A 22,939-nucleotide genomic window follows, 5' to 3' on the forward strand; every position below is an offset into this window, starting at 1 on the left:
TTAACATTTCTTGTCTTATAGTCAGAAGTGACGAAGTATACTTTGAGATCAAATTGTTGTGAAGAGCCAGAGTAAAGATGCTCTTCTAATGATGTGTAATATTTACATTTGGCCCTCTATTAATAAATCATGAATTAAAATTGTCCCAGGAAACCACCAGATCCTTCCAAAGCCCCACTTCTACACCCCTGTCCTTTCAGTACTTTACTAGATGTAGAAAGGCCAACTTTTATTTTGTAGTTCTTTAAGTTTGGAATCGTTTGTGATATATTCACAATATACAGGATGCTTGATACACATTTCTCTTTGCCTTTCTATATTGTTGTTTTGTGTCTTGGTCATTCTTCACTTTGCCTCGTACTTTGTGAACCATACACAAGACGTTTCATTACGTTTTATTTTCTTTTTCATGGTTTTCTTGGTTCAAATGTATTTTAGGTCCTCTATGGGTCACTGTCCGGTATGGTGTTTGTTTATGGATGTTTGAGTAACCTGAGTTGCAGGGATTGTGGTTTTGATCATTGTATTTTGCCTATAACTTTTTAATGGCTAGGTGTTGTTGTGTGTCCTGATACATAGGTCCAGGACAAGGATATATTAGTGTTGTTCATGTTCCACTATAAATGTAATATGCTGGTCGTAAACTACTGAAGCTGTTTAGAATGTCGGCTATACCTTTTATTATCAGTAGTTTATCAGAAACGTATCTCACATAAAATTCAACATTATTCGCGTAGCCTTCTTGGATGTAAACAGCTTTTCTTCCTGATGATTTATGTAAATATCAGTTATAGTATCAGGCGGTAGTCTGATATGGAAGGTGGTAAGGTGTGCAAATAGCCCAGCATCCCGACCGTCGCAAAAACGGAATAAAGTACAAATGAAAAATTATACACAAGAAACAAAATATTCCATAGAAAAGAGTATGATACTATCCTAAGAACTAAAAGCCAAACAAACTCTCCCAGATGCTCAATTTTTGTCACTTAGAATTTTATATAAGCTATATTTATGACACAGTACAGCTAGTAAAAGGAGAAGTCGAGACATAGTAGAAAGTCAATATTGTTGTCTACACCAGAAAAATTTATTTGTACATGAATAAGACAAATAAATTACCTGAATCTAAATATCACAAGTCACAAAAACACGACCACATAGAATATGTACAATAACTGACACAATTTCTCCAACCTCATGTCACCGGAGTCCGCCCCGATAGCTGAGTGGTCAGCGTGGCGGTCTGTCACGCCAAAGGGCCTGGGTTCGATTCTAGGCTGTGTCGGATATTTTCTCTGTTCAGGGACTGGGTGTTGTGTTGTCCTCGTTATCATTTCATCATCATCATTGGAAGGCAACGTGAAACCTCCACTGGAATCACTATTCTAGACGCTCATGCGGTGGACCTCTCTGACGAGGCTTCCCCCATGAGAAGACCTGCCGTAAGGCAGAACGCAAAGTTTTATGTCACCCGAAGACCCATAATAGGCAACATATAAGTCGAGGCTGCATAGGGCAAAGAAGATACTTTTGAACCAAGAAAAAGTGAAACAGGAAAGAAAATGTATTGAACCAGATCTCAGTTGCCAATGATTGCACTGATTCCATGGTTGGCACAGGACTAGGCAAAGTGAAGAAATATCCATACACAAACGAACCAAAGAAGAAAAAGGCAAAATAAAAGTATACCTAGTATCCCATACATTGGCAGCATATGACAAAAGACTGCAAATATTTTCAAAAACCACAAACATTAGGTTTCCTAGATCTAATAAACTACAACAAAATCTGACATATATCTTAAAATGTAATATGACCCACATTCAGGCTGTGGAATATACAAAATATCATGCCGTGATTTCATAATGTTCTATCTCGAACAAAGAACTCTATGTTTCAACACCACGTATACAGAGCGCACACAACAGACACACAACATCAGCAGTAGCCACACTTATGCACAATATGGGACGCCCACTTGGAAATGTAGAGCATGATGTGAAAGTCGTCCACCGACTAAATGAAGGTCATAAAACTGATCTGTTAGAAATGGATACATATTCACAAATGAAGATAAAACATCAAAGAACATTGAAGACAGCAAATCAATAAATTTCTCCAGATGCTTCGAGAGTATACTTAAATATGAAAGTGATGCCTACAGAGTATGATATATTTTCGTGCTAAGGGTATATTTTCAACAATCTGCATCATTCTTGGTTATATATTTTTTATGTTTCTACTAATGCATCACTTCTGCATTTAAGTTACTATCGAAGCGTCTGGAGAAATTAACTGATTTACGTTCCTAAATAGAATTTATTGCTTTTTCTTCGTATGTGAATACATCTCCATTTCTAACGTTATCTCAGTTTACTACATGTAAAAACATCTTTGCAACTGCTTGTTTATGTGGATTTTCTATTATTTATTTATTTATTTATTTGCTATTTCCAATGTGTACTGTCGAAAGAAAATTAAATATGGTGTTTACTGTGTACGATCTTGTGCAGTGTTCAATAACAAACAGGCATCCTCAGCAGTTATATGAACTGAAGGGAAACAGTACCATAACTTCCGGTATCGAAATGAAACGGTCTGAAACACAACAAGTAAGAAATTAGGCAACCCCGACCCATTCCATGAATCAGGAGAAACACCTGCCTTCTGATTTTGCCACAAAAGTATTATGAATACAGTGTACATTGTTCACAGCACCTATAGTCCGGTATGAGCCGACTGCAATACGCACATGTGTGTATCGATAAATGTTCATTTCATGACTCCTTTTATACCACTCCTCAAATGTCCCACTACATGTAACAACCATTATTATTATTGCTGCCCAGTTGTAACACTGGTTCCCGTCAAATCAACGAATTCAACCGCCATCGGGCTTTGCTAGGACGTGGGTGGGTGAACGTCCAGGACTGTCGAGCGCTGTTGGCAACTGGGGTGAACTCATCCATTGTGACACCAATTAAGGAGTTACCTGATTAACAATTAGGGTCTCTTGTCACGCAAACTGACATCGCCCAGAAGAGCTAGGTGCTAACAATAAGCCCCTCCACATTTGCATCCAGCGGCGCCTATGGTCTGAGAGTGACACAGCGGTCAGTCGGTACCGTTTGGCCTTCAAGGTCTTTACTGACGGAATTGGTTATTATTGTTCCTTTCTAAAGAAACATGGCTCTTTCTATTCATACATGTCAGAATGTTAGAGAAAAGTGTGAGACGAGAACAGTGTATGAGCAGGTATGTAGTTTTCTACCTAAACCTACTTCGTTGACGACGTCTCTAAAACACTTGAGAAGCTCATCGTACTAGAGCAGCATTTGTGACAGATTCTCAGCAATGGCTGCAATTAGTCATATTTTCTTGATAGTAGACTCATGTTCAGAAAAACAGAACACCTTGAACTTTCATATTTACAGGACATGAACATTATGTGACACGGCAGTCGTTTGTTGTCATTTGGAGACACAAGTTTGATCGCGAGTCGCACTTAAAGGGCGCCCTCACGGCGGCCGGTGAGGCAGGCGGGGGAAGGCAGCGGCGAGCGAGTGGTCAGCGGCAGATCGTTCCACGTGGAACCGTCAGTTTCAAACGGGTGGCGATTACGTGACGTCGCGATGGTTTGTCCCATTCCTGCACACGGCTGTAAGACAATGCTTTATCCAAGCAAACGCAAATTAGTAGGACAATTTACGATACGGCAAACAAAGAGGAGTTGAGACGAATCACCCGAGATTCTTATACCTTTTTTTTACGAATTTTACATCAAAAGTTATTAAATAAACAAGTTACTGAAGAATTTACAACATTTGAACCAGTGCAGGTGCAGAGTAGATTGCTCATCTGAGAGATCACGTCGAAACGCAACGACTGACATACTTCTATAATTTGCAGCATTAATGTTTCCTTGGTAAAACACAACTTTAACTGATGATGTTAATAATCACTTAAAACAAATAATACAATACAGACACATGAACAGCAAGGCAGAGTATGATAGCTGGTGTCATTACACACATTTCAACATGATTAGTTTGTGATTTTGTAATTATTATGATATGTTGTCTTTGTTTATTAATAATTTTTGCATAGTTTCACCAATATTTGCTTAACCTTTGCATACACATAAATTCTGATCAGCGCATCAGAAAGAGCGCTTCAAATCCGTATGGAAGGTGGTACCTTATCAAGAAGTGTAGTGTTATTTAGTGGCACAAATGGATAAAAAACTATTTTCCCACTCTGCAAGGATAACTGCACAAAATTAAAATATTAATTCTGGGCAAAGTATTGCAGCTACAGATTTGTATAACGTATGTTTTTTTGGATGAAAATTTTAGCACCCATGCAATGGTGCAAATAGAATTAACTTTGATCTTATATGTAAAAAGTTATGCGAAGATGTGGTGATCAATGGAAAGCAATTACGTGACGTAGCTTCTGGAATTTCGGATTGAGGATATTTAAGCGGAGCTGATACAGAGCTCCATGTCATGGTTCTGCGCGCCTCTGCCGACGCTGGGTCTGTTTTGCCCGACGCGACACTTCGGTGACAGTTTTGCGGTTCCAGAAGTGTTGAGCTTACCCGAATTTCTCGAAGAATCTGAAATCAGGGTATGTCCGGTGTGGAACACAGTAGGTCTTGTGGTTTTTCTCACGTTCTGACTCCAGATGATTGTTTTTGTAAGCAAGCGGCACTCTGGTGCAAAATCGTGGCTGTGGGGCTCTGTTTCCATTCAAGTGCCGCCACACGTAGCCGCTGAAGCGATACTGTGGAGCTCTGCTACTTTTTGAGGATTCCGAAGTGTGTTTTGAGATACCAAAGAAACTTGGTTTCTGGTACGGTCAGGTTGGACTCTAATTATTTTGTGAAGATGGTATCCGTTCTTTCAGACATGTCCGAAAGAACGGATACCATTAGTGACCTTGCAGCTCTCGAACAATCAAATTACAATGAAATCCAGACCATTAGCTGCTTACAGGCGGTGTTAAATATCAAAGGGAACAGTCGAAAATAACATGTTGAAAAGAGGAGATACCATCTTCGTGTAGATAAGGCCATTGATCTTCTTCAGTGCAGATGCACTCACATTGACCGAAATCTTACGGGAAGCGGTAGATTGACTGCCGCGAGTAATGAGTATAGTGGGCAGGGACACTACAAATGTAGTGTGCGGACAGTAAGTTGGAAGTGTAGGTCTCACGGGGAGTGTGCAAGAGATAAGTCCTTGCGGTCGCACTCTCCTCTGTGTCCATGGTGCCTCAGTCGGATAGAGCGTGTGCCATGTAAGCAGAAGATCCTGGGTTAGAGACCCGGGCGGGACACACATTTTCAACTGTCCCCGTTGATATGTGTCAACTCCCGTAAGCAGCTAATGGTCTGATTTCATTCTAATTGTTTTCACAACATTGTGTTGACTCGTTCTGAAGAAGTTTCACTGGACTGTAACTGTGTTTAAACCCGTCGGGGCTTTCAATATTTTGTGGGATCGAAATTTTAGGAATTTGTCCTAGAGTCGTGTGAACTTTACATCATCGGAATTAGGCCGTATTTTAAGCGAACTGATGGATTTGCCCAATTTCCATCGATGTTCTTCAGCATTCAACATTTTTATTAAAATTTATAGTGTATTCAGTATGGCTGTTGAGGACTTGAACATTAATTAAAATGGCACGTAACTGTCTGGAAGATACCTCTAGTGCCACTGCAGTGTGCTCTATTTATTTATGCATAATAACTTTTGAATTTTAAGGAACTTACCACTCGCATTCTATTCGTCATTTGACTCCAGTCTCCAAGTTTGTACCGTGGTTAACATCTGTACTGGTGGTCAGTAGCATCGAGAGTATTTTATTTATGCACTTTAATAGATGTGAAGCGCACCTGTCTGGTAGCAGATTGGGTAGGAGATGGTCTTCGAGTTGGACGACGAAAGCCAGCGAGGAGAAGCATTTGCAGTTCCATTTCCGTTCCGCCGACCATCGCAATTAGCATGTTCTGTAGAAATCATTACGATTTCACTCACGTCGGTTCAGCATGTGTCCTGGTTCCTAGTATGCGCCGGTTACGCCATGGGCACTGATAACTTGTTCCATGCGTGATGGCATCTAGTCGTACAAGGCGCGAATGGCGTCCAGTGGTAGAGTCATCTATGCTGCATTCACTTGGTTCCAAAGTTCATCTGTGGTGGCTGGCATTGGTTCACAGAGCTACACTCATCATTTCACACAATTTCCGATTGCCGATAAGTCTTGTGATCTGGAGGGCCAGGTAAAAAAGTGAAATCCTGTGACACTTAGAAGGCAAGTGTTCATGTAGCAACAAGTGGTCATGCATTGTCATGTTGAAAAATGGTGTCTGAGCTGTTGCGCAGAAAGGGTATGTATGCGGTTCCCAGGACGCCCTGGACACACACCAGCTATGGCTTGTGATTGTACCCAACAGCACTTCACACCATAAGGACTTAAGTTGTCGATGTACGTCTTGTGCGAATTCAGCCACTGTGATTCCTCTCCCCCTGTCTGCGGAGAACCAAAATGCGGCCACCATTTTCAAGCAAACAATATCTGGTTTCACCCGAAAACACTATCTGATGCCCTTCCTGTCCCAGTGACGTCGTTCCATACTCCATGGTCGTCTGTCATGTTTCTGCACATTCGTCAGTCGTAGGCGGAGAAATGGACGACGTGCGCGTAATCCATACCGTAACAAACGGCTATGTACTGTCACCTCTGATAGTGTACGACGTGTTACACCGCTCCACTGTTGCGCCAGAGCCGAGGAGGACGCAGATCTGTCTTGCAATGCCATTCGGATGAGGTGTCAATCTTCTCGGTGAGAGCTCTGGGTGGTGCAAAATGGTTCAAATGCCTCTGAGCACTATGGGACTTAACATCTGAGCTCATCAGTCCCCTAGAACTTAGAACTACTTAAACCTAACTAACCTAGGCACAACACACACATCCGTGCCCGAGGCAGGATTCGAACCTGCGACCGTAGCGTCAACGGTAGCCGCAGGCACATTTCACCTGTAGGTAGTGTTGAGAAGCGACATCGATATTGACCTTGAACCGACGGGCGGACATAGTTCAAACGCTAATTGTTTCTGCAGAATATACTAATGTATATTTCCTTTGAATATGAACGTTCTACCTCTATTCGTTCAGGGTGTTCTGTTTTTTATGAATATGAGTGTAGAATTTTTATTTTATCATTAGCGGTTTCGTGTTGTGTTTTCCACTTATGTTAGTTTCACGTCATTACACTACTTTTCCCCAGATGATAATTCGCACTTGCTTTAGAGGATATAAACAGACCAAAGAGAGTGTCTTAAGCTAGTGTACAAAGATTTACTGTTTCAATAGAGATTTTCCTTGATCGACATTTGCATTTCCCAAAGTTGAACATTGATCTTAAGTGATACACATATTAATTTAAATTAAATTCGTATTAACAAAATTAACATATGCTGTTTACAAACTTGAAAAACTTAGAGTTCTAAATGAGATGTCAGATGTCACGGTGCTAAAATTACATATAACTGGCGACTCTCATTTGCTACTAATTGATTACGGAACAGACATCACTTGTTCCCTTGCTGATAGCTTGAATAAATGATAATGTTAATTTGTATGGACGCTTGGGAGGGTGGTATTGGGGAAAGGGGGAGATGGTTAGCAAGTGTGCGATTAGGAGCGCTTCGGGAGGGAGGGGACGGAAGGAGAAATGTGTGCGGAATGGCTGATGGGTTTGCCTCTGATTCCACGCAGGCGAGCACGCGCGGACGCCCGTGTCTGTCTCTCTCTCTGCGTGTTTGTGTGTGTACCTGTGTGTGTGTGTGTGTGTGTGTGTGTGTTAGCGGGTGTATTTAGTGCCAGTGTTAGTGCCTAGTTGTGCAAATTTTAAAAGACTGAAACAATTGGTTATTCGCTAACTGAGTTTCTTTTTTTGGTGTGTGGTGATTTGTGGTTACAGTATCTCCGATTATTTTAGGAGGTTCGTCTTGAACTCGTTGACTACAGTGTGTAGGACATGTAAGTTGTTTTATATATCTGTAATGGAATGGCTATTTTGTGCTAGGTATGCAACAAAGCTAGATTTATTAGGATTTTTTATCACTTTACTCTTTGTATGGAATTTAAAAGTGTCTTCCTGCGTTCACCAATGTAGTAGCAGGTGCAATTTTCACGTAACAGTTAAAAATATAGCATTTGTTACATGGAATTACAGTCAAGCAATAAAGGAACAAAGTCAGTGATTATAGTTGTGCTCTACCAAAACTACGTTTCGGTGGCTTTGGTACATAGATAAATGATGCAGTAAATTGTAGGATTGCCTACAGTATTGGTAGCATTGGTAGGGAAAGAAACATAAATGAATATGCTATACTGGGAACTGAAGACATCCCAGAGATTTTTGTTTTGATGTTTGTTTAGCACATAATTATAATTACACATCATTGAATGTTAATCCATTGTGTATTTTGTGTCATTACAGAATGTAAATTACATTTTATAAAGAATAAAAATTTCTTGGTCGCTATTTTACATAACCAAAACAATTACTTTTGAAGAAAGTAGAGTTGAAATGCAGAAATATAAAAATTAGATAATTATTATTGTTATTTGGTACTCAATAGAATAATCTATGTCTCGGTCAAATCCAAGTGTTTCCTTTTATTACTAATAAATGCGAAACTCGTTCATGAATTACGAAAACATACTTCATATACGATCGATGAAACATTAAAGCGATGTTTGTTATCTCTTTTTTCGCGTTTCTTAATGTTATATTTTACCCATTTTTTTAGGAAATTGCGTTTTCTAGCTCTATATAATAATCTCTATTGTGTTGAAACTTCCTGCCGGACCGAAACTCGAACTCGGGACCTTTGCCTTTTGTCTTACTCACTTTTACTTCAACATATCACTGTTTCATGTTACAAATAGACAGTTTTCGATTAAAAGCTCGAATTAAAGAATGCCAATTTCAATTTTTGCTGTAATAGTGTGTAGTTTTAGCTAAAAGACATAGGATAACTGCGTAGAACAAAAATGTTCCTTAGGTTACCTGCTCCATTATAAACCCAAACTCAGTTTACAGAGGGTTCAGTATTTACGGATTGTAGGATAATCTAGTGAGACACATAACACATGTAAAGAAAGCGAGTGTTATGAAGTAACGCTGGATAGGTATGCAACACACCAAAGTTGCCTGTAACGCAGGTACGTCTGACCAAAGCTGCTAGGAAAACTATCGTAGTCTACGGTTACATACGCTACTTGCCATTAAAATTGCTACACCATCAAGATGACGTGCTACAGACGCGAAATTTAACCGACAGGAAGAAGATGCTGTGATATGCAAATAATTAGCTTTTCAGGGCATTTACACAAGGTTGGCGCCGATGCTGACACCTACAACGTGCTGACATGAGGAAAGTTTCCAACCGATTTATCATACACAAACAGCAGTTGACCGGCGTTGCGTGGTGAAACGTTGTTGTGATGCCTCGTGTAAGGAGGAGAAATGCGTACCATCACGTTTCCGACTTTGATGAAGGTCGGATTGTAGACTATCGCGATTGCGGTTTATCGAATCGCGACATTGCTGCTCGTGTTGGTCGAGATCCAGTGACTGTTAGCAGAATATGGAATCGGTGGGTTCAGGAGGGTAATACGGAACGCCGTGCTGGACCCCAACGGCCTCGTATCACTAGCAGTCGAGATGACAGGCATCTTATCCGCATGGCTGTAACGCATCGTGCAGCATGTCTCGATCCCTGAGTCAAAAGATGGATACGTTTGCAAGACAACAACCATATGCACGAACAGTTCGACGACGTTTGCAGCAGCATGGACTATCAGCTCGGAGACCATGGCTGCGGTTACCCTTGACGCTGCATCACAGACAGGAGCACCTGCGATAGTGTACTCAACGACGAACCTGGGTGCACGAATGGGAAAACGTCATTTTTTCGGATGAATCCAGGTTCAGTTTACAGCATCATGATGATCACATCCGTGTTTGGCGACATCGCGGTGAACGCACATTGGAAGCGTGTATTCGTCATCGCCATACTGGCGTATCACCCGGCGTGATGGATGGTTTGGGATGCCATTGGTTACACGCCTCGGTCACCTCTTGTTCGCATTGACGGCACTTTGAACAGTGGACGTTACATTTCAGATGTGTTACGACCCGTGGCTCTAGCCTTCATTCGATCCCTGCGAAACCCTACATTTCAGCAGGATAATGCCCGACCGCATGTTGTAGGTCCTGTACGGGCCTTTCTGGATACAGAAAATGTTCGCCTGCTGCCCTGGCCAGCACATTCTCCAGATCTCTCACCAACTGAAAACGTCTGGTCAATGGTGGCCGAGCAACTGGCCCGTCACAATACGCCAGTCACTACTCTTGATGAACTGTGGTATTGTGTTGAAGCTGCAAGGCAGCTGTACCTGTACATGCCATCCAAGTTCTGTTTGACTCAATGCCCAGGTGTATCAAGGTCGTTATTACGGCCAGAGGTGTTTGTTCTGGGTACTGATTGCTCAGGATCTAAGCACCCAAACTGGGTGAAAATGTACTCACATGCCAGTTCTAGTATAATATATTTGTCCAATGAATACCCGTTTATCATCTGCCTTTCTTCTTGGTGTAGGAATTCTAATGGCCAGTAGAGTATTATAGTCTACGGTAGCCTACGGTAGTTTTACAACCGTATCGGTGATCCGTGAGGTGTATTCATTCCTTGCCAGCTCTCCTTAGCCAGAGCGCATAAGCTGTGAGGCGACGACCCCCGAATGCGCCTTCGTAGTGGATGTATATCCGCGCGAAGCACGAGGCGCTGCAGCGCAGGCGCGAGGATGGGGGGCAGGCTCGCGAGCCGCCGCCGCGGGCTACGTGTGCCGCCTGCAGAGCCGGTCCCACTCTGGAGGGCGGAGGCGGCCATAGCGCCGCCAGGGCACGCACGCCTAATAAAATACAACGCCCACCGTCACGTGCTTCCGTCAAACCAGATTTATTGTTTTCCTCCGGCGTGCCCCCCACGGGGCGAACGAGGAGAGGCTCTATCCCCTAAGAATATGATGGCAGCCCGTCTTCAAAGGACCGCTTTATTTTTCTCAAGTTACGCATTTCACATGCCTCTCCTGCTCACTCCTACGTCATAGAATAAAATATTTCGTTCCACCACAGATGCACGCCTCTGCTAGCTTTTGCACCATATTGAAGGCGTGATTCTAACGGGTGGATGTAGCAACACAAGCTGCGCGACGTACGCCTGTGCAGTGGCTCTCCTTTAAGTTAACTTAATGCAAAGCGTTCCGAGCGTGCGTCTGTATTCACCTACATTGAAAGAGAGCTACGGGGCAGGAGCATGGTTACTGCCGCCTTTGGTGTGCTACACATAACAAAATTATTATAACTGGAACGAGACGATTGTGATAATGACTGAGAAGAGTACGCATCTCTTCCCGTCAGTGATCTTTAAAACCACATTGATCCTTTACCCCTTCCGCTCGATTCGCACAAAACTCAGCGACAGAGTCGTACTTGGCAATGGGACTTCCGTGGTGCTGTAAACTCTGAACTACTACAATTCCCTTAATATGAAAAATACAAACAAACAGAATTCAGACATCATTGTTATCTTGTAACATCTCTTCTAGCTTTCATAATACGTTCGAACAACACCCAAGTGTGAGAGAGATGCGTCTCAAACTCACATGGGAATCCCTGGAGGTAATGCGACTTTCTTTTCAAAGGAACACCATTCAGAAAATTTAGAGAACCGGCATTTGAAACTCACTGCAAAAAGGTTCTACTTCCTCCAACATACATTACACGTAAGGACCACGAAGATAAGACACGAGACATTAGGGCTCATACGGAGACATATAGACAGTCGTTGTTCCTTCGGTTTATTTGCAAGTGAAACAGGAAAGGGAACCACTAGTAACTGTATACGGTACACCTCACTATGCGCCGTACGGTGGCTTGCGCCCTATCTATGTTTATGTAGATGTATATGTACCGAGAAAGAGAGTTCATAACCTTCTACAGGTATGTCGTGTACCGTAGGTTCTAGGTAGAGGGGTTCGGCCTGATGGTTGCACAGACGTGTGGCTCAGTTCAAGAATTATTGTGTTTAACAACAACAGAATAGAAATACACCTTCAGTGAAACAAAATACTTTCGTAGGCTGTAAAGTTCCTCAACTAGGGCTCCACACAATCAACGCAAACATGCCTTCCATTAAATTAAAATGTACATAACCAGGCAACAACATTAATCATTTGCAATGCCTTGCCCTCGAACTTCACTGTTGATAATATATGAGATAACTTCAACAGTATAACAGAAGATAACTACTTTCAGATGTAGCTAGCAGATGATATTGAAGAAAAAGGAGGAAGGAAGACTAGGGTTAAAGTACCGTCGACATTTAGGTCTTTGGAGACGGAGCACAAGCTCAGATTGTTTCAAGGATGGGGAAAGAAATCGGAATTACCTTCCTTCTCCCAAAAACCACCGAGCGTTTGCCTGGAGTGATTAGGAGAAGCCGGCCGCGGTGGTCTAGCGGTTCTGGCGCTGCAGTCCGGAACCGCGGGACTGCTACGGTCGCAGGTTCGAATCCTGCCTCGGGCATGGGTGTGTGTGATGTCGTTAGGTTAGTTAGGTTTAAGTAGTTCTAAGTTCTAGGGGACTTATGACCTAAGATGTTGAGTCCCATAGTGCTCAGAGCCATTCGAACCATTCGATTAGGAGAAATCGCGGAAAATCCAAATCACCGTCGTCGGATACGGATGCAAACCATCGTTACCCCCAATGCGAGTCCAGTGTGCTGACTACTGCGTCACCTCCTTGTATTTGATATGGAAGACGTAAGGATTCTAGTATTAGAATCAGAATTGAAAGAGCTCTGGAAGAATTAGCATGAAGTAAGAAAGAAACCCATCAGAATTTCTAAAATCATTGGGAAAGGTGGTATCCGCACGAGTATAGAAGTTGTTGTATAGAATTTATGGGACTAACGACATAACTTCAGACTTACGGAAAAATTTTATCCTCACAATTCCGAAGGTCGCTACAGAAGGTATGTTCGAGAATTACGGCACAGAGGAATGGACAGGAGATCTGAGTATCCGTTAAATGAACAATTTGGCATCGACTGTGCGGCTGGTCCCGGCGGAGGTTCGAGTCGTCCCTCGGGCATGGGTGTGTGTGTTTGTCCTTAGGATAATTTAGGTTAGGTAGTGTGTAAACTTAGGGACTGATGACCTTAGCAGTTAATTCCCATAAGATTTCACACATATTTGAACATTTGAAGAATTTGGCTTTAGGAAAGGTATCCACACATATGGGCAGGCCTCACTTTGCTCTTGATAATGAAAGCTAGACTGAAGAGTAATGAAGCCATTTATAGCGTTGCAAAAAGCGTTCGGCTAAGTAAAATGCTGCAGCACGTCCGAAACTCCGAGAAAGGGTAGTATGCTCATACAAGAACCAACAGGGAACAAATAAACTGAAGACCAAGGTGCCAAGTGCTCGGATTAGAATGGGTGTAAGTGAGGGATGTAATCTTTCGCCCCTACTGTTCAGTATACACCTCGAAGAAGCAATGAAAGAAATAAGAGAAAGTTCCAAGAGTGTGATAACAGTTCCTCGTGAAAGGATGTCAAAGATAACATTCGCTGTCAACATTGTTAACTTCACTGAAGAAGAAGAAAAGTTACAAGATATGTTGACTCCCAGAATAATGAGTATTGTATATGGATTGGGAACAAACAGAAAAAAGCTGAAAGTACTGACAACGAGCAGAAATGAGAACAGCGAGGAACTTAACATCAATGTTGGTGCTCACGAAGTAGACGAAGCTAAGGAATTCTGCTACCTCGGTTGCAAAATAACACACAATGGACGAAGCAAGGAGGACATAAAAAGCAGACTTAAGACTGCCAAAGGGGGCATTTCTGGCGAAGAGAAGTCTACTAGTATCGAATCTCTGAGAATGTTCGTTTGAAGCCCAGCACTGTAGGGTAGTAAAACTTGGACTGTGGGGAAACCGGAACAACAGAGAACCGAAGCATGTGAGATGGAGTGCCACTCAAGAATTTTTAAATTTCTGTGGACTGTTAAGGTAAGGAATGAAGAGGTTCTCCGTAGAATCGGCAAAGAGAGGAACACTGAGAAGAAGAAGGGGCAGAAAGATAGGACATGTGTTAAGATACAAGGGAACAACTTCTATGGGACTAGAGGGAGCTACAGACGGTAAAAACTGTATGAGAAAACAGAGGCTAGAGTAAGTCCAACAAATAGCTGAGGACGACGGATGTAAGTGGTATTCTGAGATGAAATGGTTGACACAGGAGAGAAATTCTCGTAAGTGACATCAAAGGAGTCAGAACATTCATAACTTAAAAAACAAAAACGGAACAGATCAATACACAACTCTCTACCAAAGTACTTATACGTACATTTTCACTATTTCTTATACAGTTACGGAAATAATTGATTAATCACACCGAACAAGTAACAGGACGAATTCTCAGCAGTCACACTCACGGCGTAGTTTACACAAAACGGAACAAAATTGATCATGCTCACATTGTGTCGTTAAATGCAAATACTTTCGCTCACTGTGTAAATACGCCCCTTAATAAACAACCACGACTTGGCACTTGGTAACCACAGGCTTCGTGCAGAATGTAGTGGCTAGCAAAGACACCCAATGCCCCATTCTATACAGTGGCCTGTAGCAACCAAAATCGCCGGGGTACAACCATCAGCCGCAAAAGCTCTCAGGTTGTGCTTCTATTGATACGCAGACGCCATTTTCCCAACCTTGACTGGACTCGCTGCCCACCAGGTCGGAAAGAGACTCCAACCGCTCCACCACGCTTTTATGTCCACTCAGTGGCCACGGCCCATGCAGACCGTAGTGGCGTTCGGCTGAGAGTACCGCAGCGCACCATTTCCTCGAGGCCCTCGCTCTCTGCTTCGCCGAGCACTCGCTCGCTCGTCTCAGTGCAGCGACTGTCACCCTCAGGCGTAACCTGTATGCAATGTGGCTCCTGGCGACGTGGCACTAGTTCGTCCACCGCTAACACCGCATTGGCGGGGCTACCTATTGCCTGCAGCGTCACAGGTGTGTCAGCAAGCATATACGAGGGGTGGCTAGAAAAAAACAGGACTAGTACTGGTGAAACAATAAAACGAATGCAATAAGGCTGAAAGTCGCGTGGCCTGTCACGTGACTCTCGCTCCGCCTACTGCTCGAGTTTCATCCGCCTCCTGCACTCGGTCTGCCCGTGGCGTCTGTTTTAAGTAGTTGACGTTTTGTCTGTGCGTCGGAAAATGTTGAGTGTACAGAAAGAACAGCGTGTTAACATCAAATTTTGTTTCAAACTAGGAAAATCTGCAAGTGAAACGTTTGTAATGTTACAACAAGTGTACGGCGATGATTGTTTATCGCGAACACAAGTGTTTGAGTGGTTTAAACGATTTAAAGATGGCCGCGAAGACACCAGTGATGACACTCGCACTGGCAGACCATTGTCAGCAAAAACTGATGCAAACATTGAAAAAATCGGTAAATCGGTAAATCGGTAATCCTTGTCAACTCCTGTTAACTCAGACACTGCTCTGATTGTTAAATGGCGATCTTGTCGAACAAGTTTACCGATTTTTTCAATGTTTGCATCAGTTTTTGCTGACAATGGTCTGCCAGTGCGAGTGTCATCACTGGTGTCTTCGCGGCCATCTTTAAATCGTTTAAACCACTCAAACACTTGTGTTCGCGATAAACAATCATCGCTGTACACTTGTTGTAACATTACAAACGTTTCACTTGCAGATTTTCCTAGTTTGAAACAAAATTTGATGTTAACACGCTGTTCTTTCTGTACACTCAACATTTTCCGACGCACTGACAAAACGTCAACTACTTAAAACAGACGCCACGGGCAGACTGAATGCAGGAGGCGGATGAAACTCGAGCAGTAGGCGGAGCAAGAGTCACGTGACAGGCCACGCGACTTTCAGCCTTATGGCATTCGTTTTATTGTTTCACCAGTACTAGTCCGGTTTTTTTCTAGCCACACCTCGTAAACCTACTATGCAGCGTTGCCAACCGAGCTGACCCCGATGAGCGTGCCCCTGACACTATGCAGGCCGAGGATTTCTGTCGCTGCAGGTTCCTATTTTAATTTCCTAATTAAAAAAAAGTCCTATTAACCAAAGTCCTATTCTATGTTATGTTCGGTGCATGTCCTGATTTGGTGTTATTGCACCCCACTCCCCATAGTCCTGGATTCCTACTATAGTGTAAGTCGGCCTGTCCACGCACAGGCGGTATAGGATTAGGATCCTTCGGGAAATGGTGCAGTTCCCACTTGCTGCAGCTCGCTGACTAAACCGCCGGCCGTGCTTGCGACGAGTTCGGCCACGGCGGTGTTCGCGGCAGTCACGTGTCTACGCCGTGTGCACTCCCTGGCTCCAGCGCGATACAGCACTTAAGATCACTCTCCGGAGGCGGGGAAAAGAACCGTACCATTCGACACGGCACATTTGTATGGAGGTCACGGTTAGATGCCACAAGGCTGGCAAATTACTAGAACACAGGTTGCTGCGTTTCGCCCGCTCTAATGGCTTGACCAGTGTTGAGCGAACCTGTGGAGCTGGGAAGGGATACCTTGTGTTCGTCAAACCAGAAACAGCCTTTGTCATCTCTGGAGAACGAATTGCTCATCAAGAATTAAACTGTTCGTCACAAGGAAAGTTGAAATTAATATCCCGATTCATGTTCTCAGTAATCTTATTGAATGCACCCAAGGCTTGGTACGAAAGACATGCCTTAAATAGCAAAATTCTTATGTGTTCAATAAAAAGTTACGGTTATGTTGAAGCTTATGGAGGTTAGTCTGGAATTTCAATCTGGGATCACATATTTTTTTCAGTAACTTTGTTGCTATGATCAAATTGTAATATTTCCTTTCTATATTCTTTTACATGTGTCATGATAACACAATTCCCTTTATCAGTATTCACTATGAGTGGTTTGCTACCACAAAATTTGATGTGATATTTTCCAAATTCTTTAGTTTGGTGCTTCAATGAGTTGTTTTTACCAGCTCATTATCAGTTTATTTGACTTAAAGGCCAGTGCAGTTTTCTTACATGTGTCTAGTTTAGCTGTGTCACATGCAACATTTATACAAACTAAGAGATTTTAGATACTGTGACTGCTGAGTTTTGTTGTAAGATTATGTTTCAGACCTTTATTTAATAGACGTTACCGCTATCGTCGGGTCGGATCTCACCCGAAAATTGGCACCGAAGGCTTAGCTTTTCTGATAGCCATGATTACTATATTATCGTTGTTTTTATAAATATTATTTAAATATGATGACGCTACGGATATTAACTATATACGACTTATCTTCTTCTGAGTCACTTGTCAATAGTTGAGTAATTTGCTTAACTTCTATTACTTATTACCTCAACTGGAGGCGTTTATGAACCATTGTTTTCTTCCCCTTACGTTATCGTGATAATTGAGGGATTGGGAAAGCGGAGCATAGTTTAGCGGCACATGTTCATAACTATCTTTCATTGAAGTTCGGCTATAGCCTTTTAAATAATTCCAGAGTAAATCTGTCAAACTAAGTTTTCTGGTGTTTCATCAGGTAAAATCATCATCAACCTTTGTTTTTTAGCCACATGTTACTTGTTGTCTAAATTGGTTTCCTAACGATTTGTATGTTATTTTTGATTGTGTTTCTCTCTCTCTCTCTTTGTTATACTTATCCGTCCTTTGTTAGTTCGTTATCCTGACTTATGTAAAGATTGTTATTACTATTCCAACCTTAAGTAGCTTGTTAAGAAGCATTGAATTATCATATTGGATAGTTTAATGCTTACTTTCCACGCCTATGAACATTATTTTAGGGATCCGTCTGTTTTACACAAGTTTTAAATTAACAGTGTTTTTTTTAATTGTGCTGAAGTATGAGTTCTTTAGTCCTAAGTACAGCATGCGTCTACCACAAGAGAGCAGGAGAGAGAGTGTACCTGCGAAGGAGACAAAATCAAAAAATTCTTCGCTAAAGAAATTAGTATCATGGTTTGTTTCACTGATTGTACCGTTACGTTATTCCGTCTAAGGAATAGTCGACAGCACAACTAATTTTGAAAAAGGGGTATCACACAGTCACCTTTAATGGCGTTGACATAGTTTATTTCATAATTTGGCTCCGCTATTCAACATGTAGTGAGATGGCTGCTGTTAACTGTCAGTAACATACATATTCGTTTCCAACTAATACGATTCTGCACTATAAGATCAATAATCTGCTTCACAGGACGTTGTACAGAATTTTATTTTACACATATGTAAGGTCAACGATAACAAACGGTAATTTTTCATTTATTCACTTGGGTATTGTCTTTTGCTCACTTTAGAGCTGCGTTACTTTTCGTTTTAGTACAGCTTTCTCAGCACATAGTCATTTCATTGTTAACAAAAGAACTGATGACATAGAGAATAAGGGTTGCAGTTTTAGATTCTGTACTGCAGAATATTACGTCTCCAGACGTCGAAAAGTTGTCAATGTAGAGACCACTTGCAGTGAGTGATGACTCAGGATGACGAGTAGTACCAGTCCAGGCAGCTGGACCCAAGCAAGAAGTTGTCTATCCAGACAGACACATGGCTTTATAGGATGACCAGGGTGTCATTTAGGTAGGCCTCAGATGCTCGACATGTTCAGGGACCATGGAACAATCACACAATAGGATCACTGGTGCCTGCGCAACACAACTCACGATGGTTCTGCTGAAGGAAAAAACATTAGCCATGAAAACACGGAACTGTCGTTATGTATATACAATTAAAATGTGTCTTTTTTCTATCTATTTCGAAATCCGCTAAGTTTTATGTCATGGGAGATCTTCCTTAAAGGAATTTCGGTTTTTTTTTCGGCGTAACCATGAAAGTTCTGCGACAGCTGTACAATACAACGCAGTGCCTATTATCTCAGTTCATTGTAAAAGTTCATAACATTCTCTTTCATTGACACTTTACCTTATTTGAAATTCTTTAACGGCCCTGTTTGCGCTGCAGTCAGCTCGACAAAAAAGTCTGTAGTATGTACCAGCGGCTAGGATTCAGGGTACACAAGAAGGAGCAATGAGTTGAGTGCATCTGCAGAGAGCCTAATGTGTTCTCGAGTGCGGTTCATATTTCAAATACAGATATAAGGCTTGCTCTGTATCGCTCGGGAAACTTAGACCTACGGGCAAAACACAAAATTGATAGCTGCTTCCAGTGTGAACAAAAACTGGTTATTTCCTAGACTCTACCGTTAATGGGATATACCAGTAGGAAGAGCTCAGAACGAAGCTAGATAAACCTTATACGCAGTAAAACTTCTGCAATTGCTTCTCCAGATCCTCAGGTTGTTTGCATAACGGTATTAAGATATTAACTTGCGACTAGGGCCAGACATATGCCTCCATTGTGTTTCATTACAGGTAATGAAGAACTACAAAACTGAGTGTGCGAAGGCTCGACAATATTTCGTGATAACAGCCTCTTAATCTCGCGATCTACAGCCGCACATTTCGACTACGGAATGGGTCATGATTTCCTGCAGAATGTGTCTTGTGATATACGTTACTGTTTATCACTCTAGGTTTTTCATCGAATACAAGTCATTAGCAATTCCTTCAATTGCGGTCATTTTTGCTCTTCAAGATGTGATGATTTAAGTGGATCATCAATCATACTGTTGCCATCCGTATAATTTTTACTGCAGCAATTTTATTTATCTGCAACAGGTGTACTCTCAGTTATTAAGAATCATACTGTTATCCCTTAATAGTATTTAACAGGTTTATCTGGAACTCGTATTAAGTCGACTTAAACATGTTCACTCACGTTGCACAAGTAGCACCTACCTTGGGAGAAGTCTATCGTTGTGCTCTTGTGTCATAAAAACACAATACCTATCAGGCAGTTAACTACAAGATTCCTTACAATTAGAAACGGACATAAGATCACTCCATTCCCTATTAAAACGTTTACATCAATCTGCCATTTGATAGGCTGTGGTCTTGCACTAAAAGCTCTTGTAATGGGTATATTGGTAATTTGTCTAAATCCTCAATTTTATTAAATGGATTTTGTGAATGAGATTCACAGTACACCAGTATCCAGGATAAAAGTGGTAGGGATGGATCCTACAGTAGCATTTACAGATGCTTGCATCACCGCTTGAATTCCATTCGAATCTGTATACTGATCACTGTACAGTTCTTCACTAACATCATTACTTTCATTTTAGTGTAACATGTTCATGTGACTGCCAACATTGCCCCCGCCAACCCCGCACCCCATGTCATACGACTAACATCAGAGACTTAATAAGGTCTACTCCCAGTTTCTTGAAACTACAATATAAATAGTGGGTGGTGGTTCATTCGCTACTTCTGTGATATTCATGGAATTACATTGATTGGGCCAGCCAATGTCCAGTGGACCGCGTGATCCCTGATTATGCTGTGGATAAGTACTGTTTTCATTTCTCTGGCTCTGGTTTGCATTGTGTGCATGCCAGTAACAACTCTTATTGTTCTTATAATTTCGTTCAGTCATTTCCCTGATAACCGGAGTGATACCAGACGTTATTGCTACATATGCTATTATTATTCCTGTTCATATTCCGCAGGGGAAGATCAGATGCCCGGATGACGTCGATTGTGACATAACAGTCGGATCGAAGAAGCCATGCGACCAGCATTTCCGTGATTAATGTCATTAATGTCAAATGTATTACAGCCGCATTTCTGCACTTACATTATCATAGATAAATCGTAGTGTATCTGTATAAATGATATTAGGAAAAAATATTTTCGTATTGCCCCTTGTTAGAACCAGTCTGTTTCCTGGTGTGGAACTTAAAACCTTCTTAATAAATTATTTATTTTGTAATTTGTGACATTAATGGTCGGCCGTTGTGGCCGAGAGGTTCTAGGCGCTTCAATCCGGGACCGCGCTGCTGTTACGGTCGCAGGTTCGAATCCTGCCTCGGCCATGGATGTGTGTGATGTCCTTAGGTTGGTTAGGTTTAAGTAGTTCTAAGTTCTAGGGGACTGATGACCTCAGAAGTTAAGTCCCATAGTGCTCAGAGCCATTTGAACCATTCTGGACACCACCTCTTGCAGTCGGCGCTGGCACAGCCATATCCACAGATACTAAATGCATCGGCTGCATTGGTAGTATTGGATGTAGTTCAGTATTACAGCATTTGTTTGTAAGCTTGTCCTTATGACACACGAAATACGTCCTTAAAATTGCAAATTGTAGTATAAATTCAGATTAATCAATCAAGTAACAGTGTAGTGACCTCAAACATAATGATTAAACCAAGCCAAAGATTATCTACATGCACTATGGATACATACACACCAGTAATTATTACTGACATTGTGTCAGTAGAACAATACGTCACTGGGCATCTCATAATCTAACTGAATTCTCACAGAGGCGTTATCTCATAGAAGTGTCTTCTATCAAAAGTATTCTGTACTCTGTGACTAGTTCAGTGAAATCTGAATGTCCAGTTACACCTTGCGGCAGATGTGATAAAGCGCCAGCGACGGCATTATCCTTATCTTTTATGTACATTATTTCATATTCCTGAAGAAATGACTTCCATCTTGCAATTCTCGGCTGCAGTAACTTACTTGTTAATAGAAAGCTACTTGCCTGGTGGTCACAGTAAATCTTGGTAAGTTTACCATAAACGTAATAATTGTAATTGAATCAACTGTCGGTTCTTGTTGAAAAATTGTAAATTAACTAAACAAACACTGTTTTTGCCTTGTTTCATAGTTTTTTTTATTATTGTTACTGCACAACCTAAGTTTCGAATTATAAACCTATTTTCTAAAACGTTACTGATTCCAAAGATGATAATGCAAAGATAAACGTGATGATAAGGCAAAGGTAGTCATCTCAAATTCTTAATGTTTTAACCCTTGGCTTAATGTAAAATTACTCCAGTGAGTATTTATAACAAATTACATATGGAATGACACAGTCCAGCAATTACACCAACATCTCTAAACATACGTAGGAGTAAAACTAGGCATCAGCGAAGAAATATTTATCTTCTGATGGATTGGGGTGCAAAGTTTTACTTCGATCCCCGAGTTGTGATATCATCTAAAAGAGGTGAATAATTCAAATAGGTTTGCTTGTTTAATAATAGGTATGGGGATGTAAACATCTGGATTTAAATGTCTAATATTTCACTGGCTAAGTTTAGTCCGCTGTAAGACTTGTACATATGTTATGTACTTGTGGTTATTGTTAAGGCAATGTTCCATAAAGACTGCATCAGTATTCTTCATCCTGAACTTCCATGATGCGCTTTAAGCCCATTGCACATCGATCTCCCCATATGTCCAATGTAGCAAGACTGACATTCGTGGCATATACGTAGTTTCATAAACCCCACTTTTTGTGATTGCGTAGTTTCTCTTTTGCATTGAACTGGCAACTACCTATTGTCTGAGTGACACAGAAAAGCACAGAAAATCCCTTTGCGTTCAAAATGTTACTTATCCTATTTGACGTTTTCCCTATAAAAGGTAATCTGCGCCATTTATTTTCCAGTTTGTCTGTGTTTTTTATTGGAGACAGTACCAACCTGGCTTACCTCTTCATCTTCTTAACTAGAAATTTGTCAATGATGTTGGGGTCAAATTCATTTTTTGGGCTATTGTTTTTATTGTATTAGGTTCCCGGTGAAAGTGTTTTTTCCAGTCAGTGCAGCTACAAAATCTACAGAAGGATCCATACCTAGTTACGATAGTCAGGCTAAGCAGGCAGTAAACAAGTGCTCCAACATCTTC

Source organism: Schistocerca nitens, unplaced genomic scaffold, assembly GCF_023898315.1.
Source record: "Schistocerca nitens isolate TAMUIC-IGC-003100 unplaced genomic scaffold, iqSchNite1.1 HiC_scaffold_338, whole genome shotgun sequence".
In the NCBI taxonomy this organism is placed as follows: domain Eukaryota; kingdom Metazoa; phylum Arthropoda; class Insecta; order Orthoptera; family Acrididae; genus Schistocerca; species Schistocerca nitens.